At 31.8% G+C, this 24,723-nt stretch overlaps 3 long non-coding RNA genes across 6 annotated transcripts; 2 read left to right on the top strand and 1 right to left on the bottom strand.

Moving 5' to 3' along the window:
* Window positions 1–535: 535 nt before the first annotated feature.
* LOC126265951 (uncharacterized) lies at window positions 536–850 on the top strand. Its single transcript, XR_007548433.1, has 2 exons — window positions 536–683; window positions 740–850. It is a non-coding gene; the product is annotated as an uncharacterized LOC126265951 (long non-coding RNA).
* A 4,590-nt stretch (window positions 851–5,440) lies between these two features.
* Window positions 5,441–13,199, top strand: LOC109607565 (uncharacterized). Of its 4 annotated transcripts, XR_007548430.1 has the most exons (7): window positions 5,441–5,586; window positions 5,650–5,854; window positions 5,916–6,027; window positions 7,972–8,076; window positions 8,650–8,725; window positions 10,019–10,124; window positions 12,735–13,199. It is a non-coding gene; the product is annotated as an uncharacterized LOC109607565 (long non-coding RNA). The 4 variants fall into 4 exon arrangements; XR_007548429.1 differs by lacking the exon at window positions 12,735–13,199 and having other exon boundaries at window positions 5,650–5,779; window positions 10,019–12,098; XR_007548428.1 differs by lacking the exon at window positions 12,735–13,199 and having other exon boundaries at window positions 10,019–12,098.
* Window positions 13,200–18,166: 4,967 nt separating this feature from the next.
* Window positions 18,167–18,379, bottom strand: LOC126265952 (uncharacterized). The gene is made up of 3 exons (XR_007548434.1): window positions 18,366–18,379; window positions 18,245–18,309; window positions 18,167–18,188 (listed from the first exon to the last, which is right to left on the bottom strand). It is a non-coding gene; the product is annotated as an uncharacterized LOC126265952 (long non-coding RNA).
* Between the last annotated feature and the right edge of the window lie 6,344 nt (window positions 18,380–24,723).

The following is a 24,723-nucleotide window of genomic DNA, read 5'->3' as shown; positions in this document are numbered from 1 at the left end:
ATGAAGCAAAATTTTTATGTGATAATTATAGTTGATCAAGTGACATTTAAATAATATTTGGCTCAAAACTTATATGATTTGTATGAAAAATATAAGTTTTGTTAACATACCAATAATTGTAAAAAAAGTAAACAAAAAAGTTGTTATGGTGTAACACTGCAAAATTAAAATTAAAAAATGAGATGAATAATAAAAATGTTCTGACTGGTATTTACAATCTACTCCTGCCATTAATATATTTTATTACAAATAACACTTACTTTTTTGGGAAAGTTTCGTTGATACTCTGCTTCTATTGTTCCATCATAATTTAGCATAGATGATGACATTGAAATATTTGAAGTTGAAGGACTTTTGACATTTAATTCTGTGTCATTTTGCATAACACTGAATAGTTATTCAATTTCCTACTATAAATTTTTGTAGGTTTAAGAGCAATTCTACTGGACTAACTACAACATCAGGAGAAGCAACAGCCACAAATTCTAAAACAAATATGATTAATTCATGTCATGTCTTTGTAAAAAAAAATGTTACCTTTTTTTCTTTTTAGGAGTTGTTTTGACGGTTTCGGGAGATGATGGAGACAAAAAATAATGATCATTTTGTGTTTTTACGTATCCTAAAAAAAAATATATATTTAAAAAACATTAAAAATGAACTCTAATAATAAAAATTACCAGGTAAATGAAGTGATGGTAAGGCACCAATTCGTAGTTTTCCATTAACTTCTTTGCAGCTATCCTCAAAATGTAAACCACAAATAAGGTAATTTGAAGCCAAATGGGGCGAGTTTTTTTATTAGTAGTAATGCTGTATCTATAATTTAAATTACATGATTTACCATTTATTGAATAGTTAATGATGATTAATGTTTAATTATTACCTTTTTGTCTTTCTATCGTTACACTCAGGTACACAGCATGGTTTTACTCTTCACATAGTTATTAATTTAAAATAAACCGGTATATAAAAAAATGAGTTAACACAATTATCACAAAATACCGATATATGATAACGTAAGAAGTACCAATCCACTGTTATAAACGAGAAACTTGGCACGATTTTGGGATGTAGCCATGTTGCTATTTTGAATGCGGTATGGTCAAGTTGCATTATGACTGCCTAAAATTATGTTGGTAGTTCCTGCAAGTGCATTACCTTCAAGAACTCGCACAACGTTGCCGCATCTGATATTTTGTTACTTTTTGAGATATTTTGTGACTTTTATATTCCGATATGAGCAGAAAATGAACATTACCAATAAATTAATTAAAAATATATTGTTCCTTTTGACAAACTAAGAATGAATTAAGGAAATTTCGGTTACTCTTATGCTTATTTCGCCAAATAAATTCGTGTAGATGCGAAATAAATAGAAATTCTGATGTTCCAAACTGGTGCTTTTTGCCCTCATTCTCATGTTTTCTTTATTCTATTTGGGATAATTGTTTAGAATCACAATTCTACCTATTTTCTGCCATAAAAAATCGAAAAATTGTGCCATCGACAATTTTTTTTCAAAATAATATTAAGTAAGGAGTATGCTTTGAGTAAAAAAAATAATATTCCTTAGAAGAAAACTAATTTTAAACTTGAAAAGGTCCCGATTTCTGCGGTTTTTGCTTGAAATTTTTATGAACTTTTTTTTTTTTGACTAATTGCCTATTTTTTTCTATAAGTTTATCAAAATATGTAACATAATTTTTCAATATTCTATTTGTGAATTTTTGAAAATTAAACAATTTTTATTAAATTGAGGTTTCACGTTTTATAAAATAAAAAATAAAAAAATTTAATATTTATTTCATATATATTTTTTTTAATATTCTATTTTTAGGCGTTTCAATATTTACAAATTTGGAACAAAACTAAAAAGTTTTAAATAAAAAATATGTTAATTTCAAGAGAAAAACTTAAAAAATCAGTATTTCTCAAATTTAAAATTATTTCGTTATTGACATTTTTTTTTTGAAAATATTCTATTTTTATGAACTTTCCGAAGAAAAAAAATAGGTTAGGTTAGATTTACATTTCTTTTTTTATCTCCTTATTACATAAAACCGCAAAAATCTGCATTTTTTCAAATTTAAAATTCATTTTTTTCCAAGAAATCTTAATTTTTCACTTGATCGAAACATATTCTTTAATGTGCCAAAGAGTAAAATACTTTGAAAAAACGTATGAAAAAATGTCGTTTTTTCAATTTTTTATGGCCAAAAATAGGTGGACCCTTGAAAAACAATTTTGTTTCAATAATATTACTATTCATTATACAAATTAATAAACACGGAAATAAATTAAAGATGAATATAATTCTAGCCAAAATAAATGGATATACGTAAACACATATAAGAAATGAAATGTTACAACATATAAAAATTCACAGCGGCAACGTTGAGTCAGTCCAATTTCGAACTTAATTTTAGGCCGCCATAATGGATTTTACCCAGATTTAGAATGTGAATCTTTAATATCATCAATATTTTTATCAGAGAAAATTTTCAGTCATTAAAGAGGTACTAGAATTAATGGAATGAAAAATAGGAACTGTAGAAACATTTGAAATAGAAAGAGCAACAAAACATTGGAATGGACAACAATTTTTTTATCAAGATTAATTAAATTATTAGATTCTGAGGGGCAAAAACTAGAACTTGTAATTTCAGATACTTGAACATTGTTAGTACTATTATAAGTAGAAAGAACTGTTGAAATTGAAGTCAGAAAGTAAGAAATAAAACTTTTTTACGAAACTTTAAATTTAACAAATAGAACGCCGAGATAGATTTATATCTGAATTTGATGGTGGTTTAAAAAGGCTTATTCTTAAAATTTTTCATATTAATAAGATATTTGTTTGAAACTGATTATACAAAAAGTTTCTTACCAGAAATGTACTTTCACAAACTACCTAAGATGCCTCGACCATGCTTTCTCTTCTCTAACCTAAAAACCACTGAATTTTCCCTCCAATGACTCTGTACATCTCGGAAATTTTAAGTTGGCAACCCTGAAACCTCGAAATTGGACTCAACGTTGCCGCTGTGAATTTTTATTTCATTTCTAACAATGTGTTTGCGTATATCTAATTATTTTGTTTAATGTTATATTTAATTGAATTAATTTATTGTGTTAGTTTGATTATTCATTAATTTGTAGATAATTTTAATTGTGTTTGACTTTTGATTTATATTAATTTTCTTGTTAAGTAAAAAATTAATTCATATGTATATTATTAATTATATTTCAACTAATTCAGATCGTGCTTCAGCTTTAGTATTTTTCGGTAGTCATAGGTTTAATTCAATTTTTTTTCATACTTTCTTTTCAAAATATTATACTCTTCGATGAATTAAAGAATATGTTTCGATAAAGATAAATAAGATTTCTTAGAGAAAAATCAATTTTAAATTTAAAAATGCTGATTTTTGCGGTTTTGAGTAATAAATAATAATAAATACATTCAAAAAATGCTGATATTTGAGGTTTTTTCTTGAAATTAATGTATTAATTCAAAATTTTTGATTTTGTTCCAAATTTGTAAATATTTTAATATTAATAAGATTTTCAAATATTTGTATAATAACAAAAACTTATCATGTTATGTATTGTAATATTATATTATTGATGGGTTAGGTTAAGTTAAATTTCTATTTTTTTTAAGTGAAAACTTCTTTAGTCACGTTGGGCAGTTATTGGGAGGGGAAAAACTTATGGGTTTGCGTCACCGACATGCTCGTTCTTTGTTTGTTATTAACTTCAGACAAAAGAAGTTGTTGATTTGGCTGGTAACCTCAGTTACTAGACCAACAAACTACGTGTCTGCCGACGTTTCAAGAATAAACTCCCGAAACTAGAGGGTGAGTTACAGTTGCACATTTGTAAGCATTTTGAAATCAGGTAAAAGTTTACTAATGCAGTGGTATTGTTAAAGGCCTCCAGCTAAGCCGGAAATGAGTTTGGCGCTAATATCTATTTCTGTTTTGAAAGTGGAGGCTTCATAGAGGAGAATGCCGTCTGAAAGGAATCTCTATGTAGAAATATTCGAAATTTTCAGGATTATCAGGTAAATTTCTCAAACAATCGTTCAAGATCAGTATTGAAATCAAGTGACCGGTTGTACATATTTTAGTTCCAATTACAATCGAGAGAGGGATGTTTATTAAGCAAAAGTAAAACATACTTGTTTTTTATACCGTCAACAAAATTGTGTAAACTTTAAATTAGCCTTACCTACCATAGAATTAATGTATTTTTAGAAGTGAAAGCCGTGTTGGGCACTTTTTGGTAGGGAAATATTATGCGTTCGCGTCATTGACATGCTCATGACTGGCGCATGCGCAGTGTGCTGTGCGCCTTAGACACTTTTTGGATGGGTGAAATCTTGTGCGTTCGCATCACCGACATGCTTATAGCAGTATATCTGTAGCTACACAGTTGACGTATAGTGTTGTGTATATCTTATAAGTAAAATTGAATGTAGTGAAAAATTTATTTAAATATGTCTAATGATCGAAAACTCAGTACTACAAAACATAAAACGACAATCGATGGCTATTGTATTTTTTTAGAACAAAATGAATAATTGAAAGTACAAAAAGTCTAAGTATTGTTGAAATTAATGATGACAATGATGCAAACAATTAAAATAATGTTAAAAATCAAGTAAATTGAAATTTAAGTAAATACAAATAAATAATATGATTGTATATTAATTGTTATTTCAATTGAATTGTATTTATATTTTATCATGATTTTGTACAGCCCGCAATATATTTAAATGATAAAAAAAGACATATAAACATGCATAAAATTGTTGCTCGGAGTGTCAATAGGTGTGAAAACTAAATTGATGTTGATGAATTTAATTCATTCATAAATTCATTATGAAATTTCAAATTTTAATACTAAAAGTTCTAAGTTTTCATTTCTATCGACAGTCTTTATAACTGCCAACTTTAATTTTTTTTTGGAAATATAAAATTATATAAATTTTTGATAAAAATTTCAAGGAAAAATGTCAAACATTTTTTTTCAATTGACCAAGACAAATCCTTCATCGCGCCTAAAAATTGAATATATAAAAAAATATATGAAATGAATATTTGATTCTTTGATTTTTTTTATATAAAATGTGAAATCTCAATTTAATAAAAATTGTTAGATTTTCAAAAATTCATAAAAAATTCAAAAATTATGTTACATATTATTATTTTGGAAATATTCTGTTTTTGATAACTTTTCCGAAAAAATAATGCTAATGCGCGTACGGGTACTACTAACATATTTTCAGGCTGCTATAATGCAACTTTACCGAAAATGTTTATTAAATATGGCAACGTTGTGTGCAATATTCTTTTGAATGACTGTCGACGACAGTCCGGTTCAATGTGTTATTTTTCTGAAGTTGGCAACAATGACAAATGAAATCGCCACTTAAGAATTTGCGCGTGTACTTCCCAATAACGGTTATCGTTCATTAGTTTTGTTCATGTAAAAATGGTGTCCAACAAACGATACACAAAACCAGTGTTGTACTTATTTGGAGTAAATTGTCGTAATCCCACTACAACCGCGACAAATGTAAGAAAAATCCATAAGTATTTAGTAATATTAGTCTAATCGTAGTTTTAATTAACCACACAGACACCAGATGTCGCCTTTTGAGTAGAGATTCGAGAAATGTCTAACATATGCACTGACATTTTTTGATCAATTGAAAATGTAATAATTATGTGTCAATTTATAATTGATGAGCATCTACTCCATTATCCAGGTTGGTAAAATTTACAATTCATTTATCGTATGATTGCAATTTTGAAACAAGTTAATTTTTGTGAAATGATTGAAGGTTAGATTTTATTTTTAGAGTTGTCAAATAGATTTATACCTATTATATTCCTATGTTTTAGATGGCAATAGCTGACCATATTCAAATGAGTCGGGCGTCAAAATATTAGATCAGTGTAACTTCATTGTATGTGACATCTGGCTTAGAGGATGCTTTTACCACAGAATATCGAAGTAAGTTATATGAAAATATATTGAAATACTTTTACACTACAATATTTTGCATTGGTGTTCTACGATAACATGTATATGTTACCTGATAAGTACTATCGGATGCATAAGTGGTCTGTCACTTTCTGAAGTGCTTGACCTTGACCATCACATTCTGTTACCGTGCATCATTTTGGTTCAAAAACTGAATTAGTATAAGTTTTGACACTACCTGAAGTGTATTAAAATTACAGAACAACATTATATACTGTAAACTTGACTGCAGGGATTGAAATATGCCAAATTATTAACTAATTTTGTAAGTTTTAATTATTCAGAAAATATTTTTGTATTTTGTTGAAATTGTTATAACTAAAATATTTAAAGCGATTATTTAAATAACAAATATTAAAATAATCTTAATTAATATTAATTTTGAATAATTTTAAAAATGATTTAAATTAGTATTTGAGCTAATGTGATATATTTTAAAAATATTTCAAATATTACATACAAGAAATAAAATAAACTATTTTCATAACAAAAAATAAATAATTAGTGCAAATTAAAACATTTAAATGTTATGAACACATATAATAAAAAAGATGGAGTGATTAGAAATTGTTCGTACCTATGAGTTGGAATTTTATGATATACATTTACTTAAATGTTATCAGTATGTAATATAAATATTTAATAATCATGGCAAATTGTTAATTGAATTTACTCTTGTGCTGATAAATGGTCATGATTCACAACGCCCAGTTATTTTATTAAAAAAAATTTTGGACAATTTTTTATGTAGATTAAAATTAAAACAATAAAATAACAATAGTTATTAACAATATAACATACAATTCGTTGTAATAAGCGACGAAAACAGAATTTGGATCTATGAATTTGAAAATACCCTTTGGTTTGTTCAAAAAAGATCTCTACTCTTGTTTTTCATTTATTATTTCTGTGAATATTATTTGTTATTGTACCTTATAACTCATTCATCATTTGTAGTCTGTTTCTATAAATGGTATTGTTTAAAAGTTGTTGCATAGAATAAATAGCCTTGAGTGTAAGATATTAAAAAAATGTATACATTAGGTTTTCATGTTATATAATTTTGTAATTACAATTATTTAATTTTTTTTATTATTAATATTTATTTTAAACAAATAAATTAAATATCAATATTGTAAATGAAAATAAAAAAATTATAAGATATTTATCGAGTAAACATATAATATATTAGTTATAATAATGTCATAAATCAATAAATTAATAAAAATAAATAAATTAAATAATTTAATTTGTAATGCATTTTAGATAAGAAAGTTTTTACAAATATTTTGTTTTAGTTCTTATAATCAGTAAAACAACATGACGTAACAAATGAATAATTGTATTTGTTTATAGAAAATATTAAGCATACTCTTCTCAGTTTTCAGTTATTCTTCTGTTTTTGTTTCTAGTTGAAAAAAGGCAATGTTTAAGTGATTAGGTACATTATATCTTGTAAAACCAGATTTGTGAAAACGTTATTGGTTTAAGATACGTACAAACCATTTAAATTAAAAAAAATATATGTCTTGTCTTTCTTGCTATTAATGAAAAATTAATGCAAGTAAATGAAATTTTAAACAAATAAACTTTTTTATAAACTCATAGTGGAAGTGAAAACACTTCAACATTTATTGAAATACAATAAATGGGACTTGTTACCATGTTTTCCAAAAATAATAATTATAAATGAATAATTTTAAAAAGAAACTTGTTTTACTAATCTAAACTAGTTAATTAGTCAATATTATTTGTGTTCTAGGCTAAAAAGAAAATAACTCAATTTAATAAAAAATTTCTTCTAATTATATTTAAGAAATAAGAAATTAAATATAACCAAAAAATTAATAGAATAATTGTTCGATTTGTCATAATGTGTTTTGTATAGTATTTTATTCTTTTTGTATATTTTAGGTGGCAATAACTGATAAAATATGCTGGTGCTTACATTTAGGATTGCATAGAACCTCTCCAGTTCTGTTTATCCATATTCAAATGAGTCCAACATCACAATATTAGGTCAGTATTATATGTGTCAGTTATGGATTGAAATGTAGTTTAGAGTAGAATATATAATATACAAAATAGGCTATAAGAAATAAAATTGAAATAAATTAATCAATAATTCACATTAATCTGTTGTTATGGTTTAGTGCTAAAATTATATTGGCTCCAGAATATAAATAGAATTTTTGAGTCCTACAAGTGGTTAACCTATTTTAATTTTATGCAATGCGTAACCACCATAAATAACAATTTACAAGAATGTATTGCTGTAAGCTGGGTGGTATCATTTATTTCATATTTAATTTTAATATTAATTTACGATGCATTTATTTGTTTGACATGACATTACACTATGTCTAAAATATGTTAATGTGATAATTTATAATGTATAGCAATTTGATTTTTCCCTTCTCTTTATTAGAAATTTTGAATTCTTTATTAAAATATTGGTCTTTTACGTTACTTTAAGTATGCTTTCATGAAAATTTGTTATTTTTATTAAGAAGTAAAATTTTGATTCTGATTTCTTCACACCAATATTATTATGTGACAAGTAGATGTTTTATTTAATTTTTAATTTTTTAGATATCAGCAGCAAGCAAATTGAGGTCAACAATGAATATTTATCACAGGCAACACCTACAAAACTCTACAAACAAAGGTTAGCAAAAAATTGAAATATTATCTTATGTTTTATTTTAGTTTCTTTGTTTTTGGTAATAGTTTAGCAGAATTTATTACAACTCAAATGTGAGACAGTGATCAGAACAAGACCAAATTATAATTAAAAATTAATTTTGTAATATATTTTATATATTTTTTAATAATTTTTCAATCAAAATTTTAAATGAAGAATCCAATTAATGCAATTTTAAAAGTTTCAAATAAATTGTAATACTTCTCTAACCATTTTGAAAAAATATTATAAATTTTAAATAAACTAATATATTTTAATTTATTCATATATTTTTCAAAACCAACAACTTGATTTCTATAACTAGCTTCTTTTAATTGCTATATCACCTGATTATTTTAGTTTAATATACAAAAGAATCAAACATTTCAGTTTTTCCCGTCAAATAGTCTTTTGTCCGGTAATAATTTCCATTTTAAAGGCCCATTTTCCACATTTTATTTCATTTAACTTTTCTTATTTTGATTTCTTTTGTTTTTAAGTAATACGTTTTCAGCATATACGGAGATCAAAAAGACTCCTTTCGCTATTTTAGAAGTATCATCATATCTCATAGTTCAAGATATTTCTTGTGTTAATTTAAAATATGAGTAAGTCATTGTTTGAACCAGAACAATCTGTATATAAATGTGCATTTGATAAATGATTTTGTCTTCCCTCTTTACTTGTGCACATAGGTAATATTATTATTATGTCATTCTTTCTTTTTTGTCCACAAATGCGTCAATATAAAAGGTTAACATGAACCAAAAACTATTTTATTCATTAATTAAAAACCCTTCATATTGAATAGATTTTAAATGGTAAAAGAGAGTAAAATTTAAATTTTATTTGAATATAGAAGTAAAATTCTTAACGTAAAAGAAGCAAAAAACTAATGAAAAATTTCTGAGTAGTTCAATTTTTAATAAAATGGTTCCATATTTACTAATTATTTAAGTATTTACCTCAGAAGAAAAGACAATCATGTATTTTAATATTAATCCTTTTTAATTTCGATTCTAATACTTTAGTCAAAAATATTTAAAAGCAGTAGATTGCTAATAGCAAAATATCTGAAAATTAATGTTTCTCTTATCAAATAATTCAATAATTAGTAAAATTTAATCAAAAATATTTGAATAATTAATGTTATTTTTAAGAAATTCTTAAATGAGAAAAATGTCTACCACAAGAAACAATTATGAAATGTTGAATTGTGGTTTTTACTCTTATAATGACTTGATTTTTCAATTTAATTATTATTTAATTTTGTTTCAGGTATTATGGCAAGTGGTCAGACATCCAACATGAAAAGTATATATTGATACCACAAAACGTTCCATATTGATTAGTATTCAAGTGGATATGACACAAAAATGCTTCGGTGGCTATTGAGATCCATAAACACAGAAATAATATCAATAGAAAAGGTGGAACCTAAAAACAAGATCAAATTTGGACACCAGTTCTTAAAAACATACAAATTTGCTAAGCAGATTAGAACTGCCACTGAGCAGATCAAAATTTATCGAACATCAGATGTGAGATGACAAAAAACACAAATTAAATCGGACTTCTGAACGTCAGTAAATAATTCTGTTGAAATTAGGAAAAGCGTTTGACCCGTCTGAATTTAGGGGGAGACATCATGCACGACAGACAGTAGAAGTCTGTTCCATAGTGGAGGACATACTCTCTTTATGTACATATCTCTTTCAGGATTTAGATGAATCAAACTCTTCTTGTATTGTATGTGTACATTACAGTTGTAATTTCTTGAGGCAGTCGGTAACTTAACAAAAGAACATTGGATGCTGGAATGCATATTCTGATGTTTAAAATTGTATAATAATTTCTGCCAGGATCGTTATGATTTCAATGTGTGTATATGTAAATTTTGTTTTTTAAACCATGAATCGTAAAATGTGCATCTGTTAATTTAAGGTTTATAACCTGCTGCTCCATAAACATTGGAGTATGTTATTACTGGGTGCATTAATATACGAACAATGGTTTTTGATTTCAGTTTATTCAGTCACCAAATGAATTGATCCTTTGTGTTGTTTGTTGAGCACCATCACTAATTGGATTAGAAGGTGGACTCTTCTTAATCGTTTTGTGCTTCATATTGGAAAGTGAGACTTGATATTTTTGATTTGTCACTTCTTCAGTATCACCACCACTGGTAACTGACAATATTCTTATGTTCATAATATATTTCCAAATTTAATTGTGGTTTTTAAATTATTTTTGAGTATTTAATGGTTGTTGTAGATGACATTATTGTTGAAGGAGGCCTCAACGTCATTGTTCTTGGCAATCTCATTATTCTTGCCGATTTTGATAAGATATATTATAAATCAAAATGACTATTCAGGTTTTATATTACCGAAGATTTGAATATCGTTATGTCTTCTTGTAAAATGTGTGCTGTGTCCAAATTATTGCCATGCATGTTTGTACATCTAACGATATAAATGTCGTTTAGGCCTTCTGGTAAATTATGTACTTGGGGTCTTGAAGTGAGTCCTAATTTATATGACTTGTCACAAACTCTACAGTGACAGACAGGATGTAGTTTGTGCTGAAGTAACACAAAAGGCTATAGAGGCTGTTGTTGAATGTTTATTTCGAAATAGTGTGGCATGTGTCTCCACACAGATGTAATAGCGTCTTCCCTTGAAGATCCAGGAGTGTCTTCCCTTTCGGGGCCAAGTACTGCATTCCTTTCATCTTCTGACAAACCTAAGTATCACAAAAAGCTATAGAGGCTGTTGTTGAATGTGTTTATTTCAAAATGGTGTGGCATGTCTTTCGTATAAACTAGTCACAATTATATAAGTATTGCATCAAAAAATGTTTGTAATTTTTTACTTTTTTTGTCTATCATGATTGATAGCTTTTCCATAGTTATCGTTTGTGGTCAATATCGATTGAACATGGGTGCCGTTAGAAGTCATGTGGTTTTAACAAAGTCATGGAGTACAGCAGTTCCAGTTAAACCTTTCATTTGGGTCAAAAGTTGGTCTCCCAACTCGATGTCAGACCACAGTTTTTTCGTCTTTTTTTTCTAGATACTCACTGAAAACAGATATTAGTTTTTCTTTTATGTTTTTGTACTACATATTTAGCGGTGGATTGATGATTTCATCAGTTAGTTACTGTAGGATATCAATGTCGATTGCTCTCAACATATGGTGATGTTTGGTCGAGTCAGTGGTAATTTCAGCTAGGGCAAATTGTGACTCAATTTTCAGTTCAGTTTTAGCTTCACAAACCATTCTTATGAGTATTCCATATTTTTTAATTGTAGGTGCATTATAAATTTTCAATGATATACAACCTCTCCATGGTGTAATGCTTTCATCCAATGATAACTTCCTCTCTGGCTTGTACCTGGAATTTAGGTAAGAAGTAACCTATGATCTGACTGATCTTTTTAAGGCGATCTCTGTCATCATTATTGGAGAAATGTCACGTATTCCATATTTGTTTAAATCTATCCCTGCTCATTATTTCAGCAAAAATTGGAGTTTGGATAGTTTTATCTGTAGACCAATATTCGTCTCTTGTGTTCTTACGAACTCGTCCCATTAAGAGAAGTAATCTGAGCATTTTTTTTAATTCCACCAAAGCCGCATCTTTCCACTTTACAAATTTTGCTATATCTCTAAATGAATCTGGGTTTTGTGCGGAATACCGATTGGATTTCGTCACCATATATTCAAATAAGTCATAAATCAATAAATTACTGTACCACATCTCTACTACACTCTCCGAATTATTCGGTATTGTAAAAATCTCACTTCGTTCTTAAAATTGTTCAATAATTCGCAGGTCATTAGTTTCTGACCAGTCAAGCTCTTCATCATCACTGTCCTCAGAATCGCTGTATTATAGGTAATATTCTATTTCTTCTTGGTCGAAATAATTGATACCACAAAACGTTCCATATTGATTAATATTCAAGTGGATATGACACAAAAATGCTTAGGTGGCAATTGAGATCCATAAACACAGAAATAATTTCAATAGAAAAGGTGGAACCTAAAAACAAGATAAAATTTGGACACCAGTTCTTAAAAACATACAAATTTGCTAAGCAGATTAGAACTAACTAACAAACTAAATCGGACTTCTGAACGTCAGTAAATAATTCTGTTGAACGTACATTAGGAAAAGCGTTTGACCCGTCTGAATTTAGGGGGAGACATCATGCACGACAGACAGTAGAAGTCTGTTCCCATATTGGGGGACATACCTTGAATCCTGAAAGAGATATGTACCTCTTTCAGGATTCAGATGAATTAAACTCTTTTTGTATTGCATGAATCGCTGTATTATAGGTAATATTCTATTTCTTCTTGGTCGAAATAATTCCTCGTCACTATCAGTGTCTAATTCAGTAAAATGTAAAATGTAAAATGTAAAATGTAAAATGTAAAATGTAAAATGTAAAATGTAAAATGTAAAATGTGAAATGTAAAATGTAAAATTTAACATTTAAAATATCAAAATAATTAAAATATAAAATATGAAATATGAAATATGAAATATAAAATATAAAATATAAAATATAAAATATAAAATATAAAATATAAAATATAAAATATACAATGTAAAATCTAAAAGTAAAATTTAAAATATAAAATATTAAAATATAAAAATATAAAATATAAAATATAAAATTTAAAATGTAAAATGTAAAATGTAAAATTTAAAATATAAAATACAAAATATACAATATACAATATAAAATGTAAAATATAAAATATTAGAGACGATAAATATACCGAATCAGCCCCAGAAAGAGATCGGGCTCCTAATTTCAGGGAATCTTAGTACTAATAAAATACTTTGATAGTGCGAGTTTCCGGTCATTATCTATAACCGTTTCTGAGTAAATCGAAAAATACTGAGAATAAGGAAAAATTAATTTTCTCAGCGCTGTGCGAATCGATTGATCTAGATGCCGGATATGTTTTGGGGGACGATGGTCGGGAAAAAAAAAATGAGAGCTATATCGGTTCAAAAAAATGAGTTTGTTTTCTTAATTTCAATTTTTAATCATCTTACGATTACGACACTATTTTTTTCGAATTCCTCGTTCAATTTCCCATAAATATATGAGCTTTTGGAATTTTTAAAAACGGTACGCCATATTGAAATAAAATAAAATCCATTTTTTTTGCTCAAAAATCGGGTTTATTAATAATTTTACTCTTCACTGTCTTCATCAATATAATCTTTATTGAATAAAGTATTGAGTATTGCCGCTGGTCTCGGGATTTTAGACAAATATCGTCCGTAAGTTAAATAGAAAATTATTGCAGTAACGTGCGAACAACAACCGATTGTCCTTAATCCATTAGCACATTCACAGCAATATCTGGATATTCCACTCCATCCAATTGTATATGGTTTATATTCAATGAAATATCTGTAAACTTTTTTAGCAGTATGACGAGATTGCACTTGAGCCTTTAAAATATTGGTTTTATCTCTGACAAACGAATGGTCATATTATCCAATTCGTCTCTGCGAGGTATGGTACTGCTTGTTTATATTGATAAGAACCCGTAAATAGAAGTTTCAAGTCTTTCTCTGTCATTTCTGGAAAATCGATCAAATCAGAGGACTGAATTGTTTCAAAAGGAAGTTTTTTTCCGCTGCCAGCCATTTTTATCGACTTCATTAGCCAATGTATTATCAGTATAATTTCGAGATTGAATCCTTTCAACAATTTCATCTGAATACTCTTCATCAGAAGTAAGGCGTTTGTTGTACTGATTGGGAAGAAATGATGCAATTCTATAAAAATTACCGACTCTGGGTAAAATTTTATTATCGAATTTTTGGTCTAGTAAATGATATTTTTGTTTCAGCATTCCGTTTAGTTTAGCCAACAACAAATCATATTGAACTTTGTCGTTGTAGAGGTCTTAAGCCTTTTTAAAGACTTCCTGTCATCTACTTCTGATGTTTTCTTCCCTTATTCTTTTAGTGACACCCTTCGTTCTGCTTCGGTCGGTCCTATTTGTGTTCCGGGATCGCCGATTCAGCTTCCAGATCCTCATGAAGCTGGCAAGGATTGATTCGCCCCATCTGACAATGCTTTTAACACAGCTAGCTTTAAATTAATGTGTAAGCTGGAGTGTGTCTTCAGGAGCCCCCGATGATAAGGACTCCATCCCAGGCCATATTAGCTTGACGGCTTCGATGAACTTGGGATTGTGGTAGACGGATCTGTTTCTTTCAAAAGACACCCTCATGCTGTCCCCTTTCTCCCATGACACCCGGGCATACGACACGACGGTTTTGCCGTTGGTCAGGTGGATCACGAGGTCGTGCTTGAAGACGGCCCCATCCCGGTGACGCACGTGTGGCTCCACTTCGGTCTGCCAGCTGCGCTGGCCTGGAATATGTGCGACAGCGACTCGATGCGGTTGCAGCCCCTTCGGCATCTCTGCTTGTCGGCGGAGTTTGATGGTATCCCTACGGTTGGCAGGCCGTTGGCCCTAAGGTGTATGGCCCTGACGTAGTCGCGTTCAGTCCTTACGTTCGGTTTATATGTGAAACAGTAACTGCTGAAGGTTTTGCACCCTGTTCAGAAGTTGCTGGAGGATTGCTGTCCGTAACTGCATGACACCCAGTCCCCCGTCCCTGATGTTCGCATGAAGAACTGCATCAGGCGTGTGGTTGATGGTCCTATCCGCATCTTTCAGCAGGGTGCCGGTGGTTCTGGTGTTCTGGAGACCATACATCACTTTGGGATTCATAATGTCCCTCATCAGCGTGATCTTCTGGTTTGGTTTCAGAGAGACTCTCTGTAATGCAGTGCACCAGAAGTGCAGGTTGCAGACGGAGAGTTTATTGATGCCCGTCGGACCAAAATGGTGCCCTTCTCGGCAGGAAGCGGTCTTTTATTTCCGTGGGCCGGGAGCGCCGATATGGACGTCGACCTCGCATATCTTATCTGGTTCCTCTCTGTCCTGGCTGTCCTCCAACAAAACATACGGACATACGGAACATCATCCATATATCTCATCTCTGATGTTCCGTATGTCGATTCCATACCATATTAATATTTTGTGAAAAAAGACATGATAAAGAGTTTACATGCCTATCCTCCTATTTAGACGTCTGTCGCGTGGCTTTGCGTTCTCTATGTTTAAGGGATGAGTGACAAATACCCAAATGTTAGGATGTTTCCTCCCAATCATCTTAACTGGAGAATTGTGAAATATTTCCACAGAATTATTCGTTCTCATCTCTTCGCCAAATACCGCTCTATTGGCGTCTTAGGTACGTAACAAATGCGGTAATCATTTGCTCTTGTCCTTGGACGCCATTCCTCATTCATGCCTCCATTTCCTCAGTGCCAGCCACAAAATTTTGTTGAGGGAGAAGGGGTAGTATCATTGGCTTACGTACCCTTTGTCCAATGTTGTTCTGTACAATGAGGTGCCGAACAAATCCCCTTTTGCCGACCTTTCAAGTATACTGCCTTGGCATAGTGGAACTATTTCTCCTTCTAATACCTCCTGCTTGAGGTATCTTGGTAAGATATTCTACAATAACTACCTTACGGTTGGAGGTCTTTTGAAGTTGTCCCTGTGCTAGAATTGTATAATGGAGGAGAACAAGGGCTAAAATTTATATTCAGATTAGATTTTCCAATAAACTTTTTAAATATATTAATTACCTTACGGTTCGAGGTCTTTTGAAAGTGTCTCAATGCCAGAATTCTATATTGGAGGAGAACAGGAGCTAAAATGTATATTCAGATTAGATTTTCCAACAAACTTTAAATATATTAATTACTTTACGGTTGGAGGTCTTTTGAAGTTGTCGCCGTGCCAGAATTCTATATTGGAGGAGAACAGGGGCTATAATGTATATTCAGATTAGATTTTCCAACAAACTTTTTAAATATATTAATTACTTTACGGTTGGATGTCTTGAAGTTATAGCAATGCCAGAATGGTATGTTGGAGGAGAACACGGGCTATATATACATTCAGATTAGATTTTCCAACAAACTTTTTAAATATATTGATTACTTTACGGTTCGAGGTCTTTTGAAATTGTCTCAATGCCAGAATTTTTTATTGGAGGAGAACAGAGGCTAAAATGTATATTCAGATTAGATTTTCCAACAAACTTTTTAAATATATTAATTACCATACGGTTGGAGGAATTTTCAAGTTGAAGTGCCAGAATTCTATGTTGGAGGAGAACGGGGGCTAAAATTTATATTCAGATTAGGTTTTCCAACAAATTTTTTAAATATATTAATTACCATAAGGTTGGAGGTTTTTTGAAGTTGTTGCAGTGTCAAAATTATATATTGGAGGAGAACAGGGACTAAAATGTATATTCAGATTAGATTTTCCAACAAACTTTTTAAATATATTAATTACCATACGGTTGGAGCTCTTTTGAAGTTGTCGCAGAGCCAGAATTCTATAATGGACGAGAACAGGGGCTAAAATATATATTCAGATTAGATTTTCCAACAAACTTTTTAAATATATTAATTACCTTACGGTTGGAGGTCTTTTGAAGTTGTCGCAGTGCCGAAATGGTATGTTGGAGGAGAACACGGGCTAAATATATATTCAGATTAGATTTTCCAACAAACTTTTTAAATATATTAATTACCTTACGGTTGGAGGTCTTTTGAAGTTGTCGCAGTGCCGAAATGGTATGTTGGAGGAGAACACGGGCTAAATATATATTCAGATTAGATTTTCCAACAAACTTTTTAAATATAATAATTACCTTACGGTTCGAGGTCTTTTGAAAGTGTCTCAATGCCAGAATTCTATATTGGAGGAGAACAGGAGCTAAAATGTATATTCAGATTAGATTTTCCAACAAACTTTTTAAATATATTAATTACTTTACGGTTGGAGGTCTTTTGAAGTTGTCGCCGTGCCAGAATTCTATATTGGAGGAGAACAGGGGCTATAATGTATATTCAGATTAGATTTTCCAACAAACTTTTTAAATATATTAATTACTTTACGGTTGGATGTCTTGAAGTTGTAGCAATGCCAGAATGGTATGTTGGAGGAGAACACGGGCTATATATATATTCAGATTAGATTTTCCAACAAACTTTTTAAATATATTAATTACTTTACGGTTCGAGGTCTTTTGAAATTGTCTCAATGCCAGAATTCTTTATTGGAGGAGAACAGGGGCTAAAATGTATATTCAGATTAGATTTTCCAACAAACTTTTTAAATATATTAATTACCATACGGTTGGAGGAATTTTGAAGTTTTAGTGCCAGAATTCTATGTTGGAGGAGAACGGGGGCTAAAATTTATATTCAGATTAGGTTTCCCAACAAATTTTTTAAATATATTAATTACCATACGGTTGGAGGTCTTTTGAAGTTGTCGCCGTGCCAGAATTATATATTGGAGGAGAATAGGGACTAAAATGTATATTCAGATTAGATTTTCCAACAAACTTTTTAAATATATTAATTACCATACGGTTGGAGCTCTTTTGAAGTTGTCTCAGAGCCAGAATTCTATAATGGACGAGAACAGGGGCTAAAATATATATTCAGATTAGATTTTCCAACAAACTTTTTAAATATATTAATTACCTTATGGTTGGAGGTCTTGAAGTTGTCGCAATGCCAGAATTGTATGTTGGAGGAGAACTGGGGCTGAAATATATATTCAGATTAGATTTAGGTTATGGTAAGGGCTGAAATACATTTTAGTTTAGGAACTTTCAGATTCCTTATGTATGTAACAAGATAAATTACCGTACGGTGGAGGAGATTCTCTGTACTGCAAAATAGTGACGAGGTGGTGGTTCCAGCTGTAAAACCATCGGTGCCACTTCAGGGGCACATGCAACAGCCAATGCGGGTGAAAAATTATCCAACGGTGGTGGTCTGACGGACGCAAAATAGTGAAGAAGTGTTGGTTCCAGTTGCAAAACCATCAGTGCCACCTCAGGGACACGTGCATAAGACACTGCGGCTGCCTCTCATTCACCTTTTTCTCTGGTCTTACGGCTGCCATTTGCGGTATTGCAGGAGGAACAGGCGCCTCAATATTGGGTACGATGTTTCCATCATCAAATACCGCAATAACCGGGTTTACAACTAACTCCAGGTCATCGATAAGATGGCTTAGACGATGAAGGAATAAACCTATGTCCGTTCTTCCTGTAGTAGTCTGTGCGTTTTCTGCAAAAAATATCATATTAATATTTTGTGATAAAAGAGATGAGAGTTTACATACATACCTATCCTCCTATTCAGAGGTGTGTAGCGCCCCCCAGGGTTATTTGGCTCTTGGAGGCCTCCCGTCATTCGCACCAAGTCGCTTGGCTTTGCGTTCTCTATGTTTAAGAGATGAGTAACAAATACCTAAATGTTAGGATGTTTTCTCCCAATCATCTTAACAAATTGTGAAATGTTTGCACAGAATTATTCGTTTTCATCTCTTCACCAAATACCGAAACATTTGTCCAGCTTCTCATTCATGCCTCCATTTCCTCAATGGCAGCCACAAAATTGTGTTGAGGGAGAAGGGGTAGTATCATTGGCATACGTACCCTTTGTCCAATGTTGTTCTGTACAATGAGGTGCTGAACAAGTCCCAATTGCCGACCTTTAAAGTATACTGCCTTGGCATAGTGGAACTATTTCTCCTTCTAATACCTCCTGCTTGAGCTATCTTAGTAAGATATTCTATAATCTATAATATCCTGTAGCGCCTCCCCATTATAACATACAATATCGGGAATATCGTCCGCCTGTACCTCAGGTGAATGGTAAATAGTTGGTGAGCCTCGCCAATACGTGGGACAACACTAAAAGTGCCGTCCATGTGCAGGTTGACTTCTTCCAAACGTCGAGTTTCGTCGACAACACTGGGAGGGCAAAATACCACCATGGACGTCCCTGACTGTCCCAGCAGCCCTCGAAATTCTGGCCTCCTTTGTGACGGTTATTATTTTGAATTACACTTCTGCTTAAATAAGTTATGAAATAAAAAAAATAAAATAGTTGGCAAAAAATTATTATTATATTAATATTAGGATACATATTTTATTAATATATATATTTACAATAAGATATGAATATATTGAATATGAAAAAAAAATATTCCATACAAAAAATTATTTAATGTGGATAACTTACCGTTCATTCGCAAAAACTCTGCAAGTTGTTCTAAGGACCTAGGAATTGGTGGAACTGTGGCATTCCGTGCCCGAATCATGATTAAATGGATCGCACTCGCATATCCCCCTAGACGGCTCACAATTTCAACATTCCTTGCGACGTGATTATGGCCATTATTAAGAATCAAATCATTTCTAATAACACCCCTAGCACCGCGCGACTCTCTTCAACAGTAAAAATACACTATATTGCCGGGAAGAACCTGATGGTAATATGTGTGGCCCGTTTCTCTATGAAAGTGGAGGGTAGAGTTTCTTCTACTCTCAATGACTTCCATAGTTCATTCTATTTCGGAATAGAAAATTTAAATAGGGAACACAACCATATACAACGATTTTTTTGCGAAGAAGTAACCAAATATTCTACGAATGCGGTAATTAAATCAAACCAAACTAATAAATTTTTTGTAAATACTATGTTAGTTTGATTATTTATATATGACACATTCGAGTTCAAGATAAAAGTGCGAGTGACTATTTCGATTCATTCGGCTTAAACTAAATAATGTAAATATATATTTTAAAGTGGACGATTTGCTTTTCGATTGCTTTAGAAAAAATCAAGCCGTGCTCTTTTCCTTTCATCCGAAATAAATTTTTACTTCAAATCATCACCGACGTATTAACGGAAGACAGTGAGGAGATGTTAGAAAATAGAATCTGGCATTTAGTCATTTCTAACGAAAAATGACTGTACAAACTTTCCATTGTGGTATTTGTTACGTCAAGTTTTAATACTGCCAACGGTTCTGTTCGAACATTCATCGTCTCTTCATCAACAAATCGTGTTTGAAATGTCGTCCATTTTTGTCGTTGAACCGGCTCCGTTAACTCATCAATATGTAAACCAAATTTGCAGTCACGCAATTTTTGAACACATATCTATTTATAAGGTCCATTGATCTTTTTGTAAAGATTGAATTTCTTCCGATAGATAAATTTCACTGTCTCGTAACCACAAGGCTCGTCCAACTTTAACGTAGACTTCTTTTTGGAAATAAAAGAGGACGTTGTTCCAGTATCGTCTTGTAAGATAGTTAGTCCAAAATATCCGTCGATTTGGTCGCCTGTTACGTCGGAGGAACCCTGCTTTTGAACATCTGCATTTATGATCGCTGTAGATGCAGTCGTGGATGCAGTGGCAGTGGTCTCTGTGCCACGCAATGATTTAAACATTTACCTGTTATCGGATTTGAAGACTGTTTCTAATGCGTTTAAAGCACTCTCCTCTAGTTGCAAAGTACAATATATAATTACGTGTATACATCTTCGTTTTATAGTTGGTTAAATTTAATGAACAGGAGCTAAAATATATATTCAGATTAGATTTTCCAACAAACTTTTTAAATTTATTAATTAACTTACGATTGGAGGTCTTTTGAAGTTGTAGCAATGGCAGAATGAAATGTTGAAGGAAACCACGGGCTAAATATATATTCAGATTAGATTTTCCAACAAACTTTTTAAATATATTAATTACCATTCGGTTGAATGTCTTTTGAAGTTGAAGCAATGGCAGTATGGAATGTTGAAGGAAAACAGGGGCTAAATATATATTCAGATTAGATTTTCGAACAAACTTTTTAAATATATTAATTACCATACGGTTGGAGGTGTTTTGAAGTTGAGGGGCTGGTCTCAGTGGCATACGTACTCTTTGTCCAATGTTCTGTACAATGAGGTGCCGAACAAGTCCCAATTGCCGACCTCTCAAGTATACTGGCTTGGCACAGTGGAACTATTTCTCCTTCTAATACCTCCTGCTTGAGGTATCTTAGTAAGATATTCTATAATCTATAATATCCTGTCGCGCCTCCCCATTATAACATACAGTTTTGGGAATGTCGCAGTGCCAGAATTCTAGATTGAAGGAGAACAGGGCTAAAATGTATATTCAGATTAGATTTTCCAACAAACTTTTTAAATATATTAATTACCATACGGTTGGAGGTGTTTTGAAGTTGAGGGGCTGGTCTCAGTGGCATACGTACTCTTTGTCCAATGTTCTGTACAATGAGGTGCCGAACAAGTCCCAATTGCCGACCTTTCAAGTATACTGCCTTGGCACAGTGAAACCATTTCTCCTTATAATACCTCATGCTTGAGGTATCTTAGTAAGATATTCTATAATCTACAATATTCTATCGCGCCTCTCCATTATAACATAAAGTTTCGTGAATGTCGCAGTGCCAGAATTCTATATTGGAGGAGTAAATGGCTAAAATGTATATTCAGATTAGATTTTCCAACAAACTTTTTAAATTTATTAATTAACTTACGATTGGAGGTCTTTTGAAGTTGTAGCAATGGCAGAATGGAATGTTGAAGGAAACCACGGGCTAAATATATATTCAGATTAGATTTTCCAACAAACTTTTTAAATATATTAATTACCATTCGGTTGAATGTCTTTTGAAGTTGAAGCAATGGCAGTATGGAATGTTGAAGGAAAACAGGGGCTAAATATATATTCAGATTAGATTTTCGAACAAACTTTTTAAATATATTAATTACCTTACGGTTGGAGGTCTTTTGAAGTTGAAGGGCTGGTCTCAGTGGCATACGTACTCTTTGTCCAATTTTCTGTACAATGAGGTGCCGAACAAGTCCCAATTGCCGACCTCTCAAGTATACTGGCTTGGCACAGTGGAACTATTTCTCCTTCTAATACCTCCTGCTTGAGGTATCTTAGTAAGATATTCTATAATCTATAATATCCTGTCGCGCCTCCCCATTATAACATACAGTTTTAGGAATGTCGCAGTGCCAGAATTCTAGATTGAAGGAGAACAGGGCTAAAATGTATATTCAGATTAGATTTTCCAACAAACTTTTTATATATATTAATTACCATACGGTTGGAGGTCTTTTGGAGTTGAAGGGCTGGTCTCAGTGGCATACGTAGTGTTTGACCAATGTTCTGTACAATGAGGTGCCGAACAAGTCCCAATTGCTGACCTTTCAAGTATACTGGCTTGTCACAGTGAATCTATTTCTCCTTTTAATACCTCCTGCATGAGGTATCTCTTAGTAAGATATTCTATAATCTATAATATCCTGTCGCACCTCCCCCATTATAACATACAGTTTCGGGAATGTCGCAGTGCCAGAATTCTATATTGGAGGAGAACAGGGCTAAAATGTATATTCAGATTAGATTTTCCAACAAACTTTTTATATATATTAATTACCATACGGTTGGAGGTCTTTTTGAGTTGAAGGGCTGGTCTCAGTGGCATACGTAGTGTTTGACCAATGTTCTGTACAATGAGGTGCCGAACAAGTCCCAATTGCTGACCTTTCAAGTATACTGGCTTGGCACAGTGAATCTATTTTTCCTTCTAATACCTCCTGCTTGAGGTATCTTAATAAGATATTCGATAATCTATAATATCCTGTCGCGCCTCCCCATTATAACATACAATTTCGGGAATGTCGCAGTGCCAGAATTCTATATTGGAAGAGAACAGGGCTAAAATGTATAATCAGATTAGATTTTCCAACAAACTTTTTAAATATATTAATTACTATACGGTTGGAGGTCTTTTGGAGTTGAAGGGCTGGTCTCAGTGGCATACGTAGTGTTTGACCAATGTTCTGTACAATGAGGTGCCGAACAAGTCCCAATTGCTGACCTTTCAAGTATACTGGCTTGGCACAGTGAATCTATTTCTCCTTTTAATACCTCCTGCATGAGGTATCTCTTAGTAAGATATTCTATAATCTATAATATCCTGTCGCACCTCCCCCATTATAACATACAGTTTCGGGAATGTCGCAGTGCCAGAATTCTATATATTCGGTTGAATGTCTTTTGAAGTTGAAGCAATGGCAGTATGGAATGTTGAAGGAAAACAGGGGCTAAATATATATACAGATTAGATTTTCGAACAAACTTTTTAAATATATTAATTACCTTACGGTTGGAGGTCTTTTGAAGTTGAAGGACTGGTCTAAGTGGCATACGTACTCTTTGTCAAATGTTCTGTACAATGTGGTGCCGAACAAGTCCCAATTGCCGACCTTCCAAGTATACTGCCTTGGCACAGTGGAACTATTTCTCTTTCTAATACCTTCTGCTTGAGGCATCTTAGTAAGATATTCTATAATCTATAATATCCTGTCGCGCCTCCCCATTATAACATACAGTTTTGGGAATGTCGCAGTACCAGAATTCTATATTGAAGGAGAACAGGGCTAAAATGTATATCCAGATTAGATTTTCCAACAAACTTTTTAAATATATTAATTACCATACGGTTGGAGGTCTTTTGGAGTTGAAGGGCTGGTCTCAGTGGCATACGTAGTGTTTGACCAATGTTCTGTACAATGAGGTGCCGAACAAGTCCCAATTGCTGACCTTTCAAGTATACTGGCTTGTCACAGTGAATCTATTTCTCCTTTTAATACCTCCTGCATGAGGTATCTCTTAGTAAGATATTCTATAATCTATAATATCCTGTCGCACCTCCCCCATTATAACATACAGTTTCGGGAATGTCGCAGTGCCAGAATTCTATATTGGAGGAGAACAGGGCTAAAATGTATATTCAGATTAGATTTTCCAACAAACTTTTTATATATATTAATTACCATACGGTTGGAGGTCTTTTTGAGTTGAAGGGCTGGTCTCAGTGGCATACGTAGTGTTTGACCAATGTTCTGTACAATGAGGTGCCGAACAAGTCCCAATTGCTGACCTTTCAAGTATACTGGCTTGGCACAGTGAATCTATTTTTCCTTCTAATACCTCCTGCTTGAGG

Source organism: Aethina tumida, chromosome 6, assembly GCF_024364675.1.
Source record: "Aethina tumida isolate Nest 87 chromosome 6, icAetTumi1.1, whole genome shotgun sequence".
Taxonomy (NCBI): domain Eukaryota; kingdom Metazoa; phylum Arthropoda; class Insecta; order Coleoptera; family Nitidulidae; genus Aethina; species Aethina tumida.
This window is presented reverse-complemented; position numbering and strand designations above follow the sequence as displayed.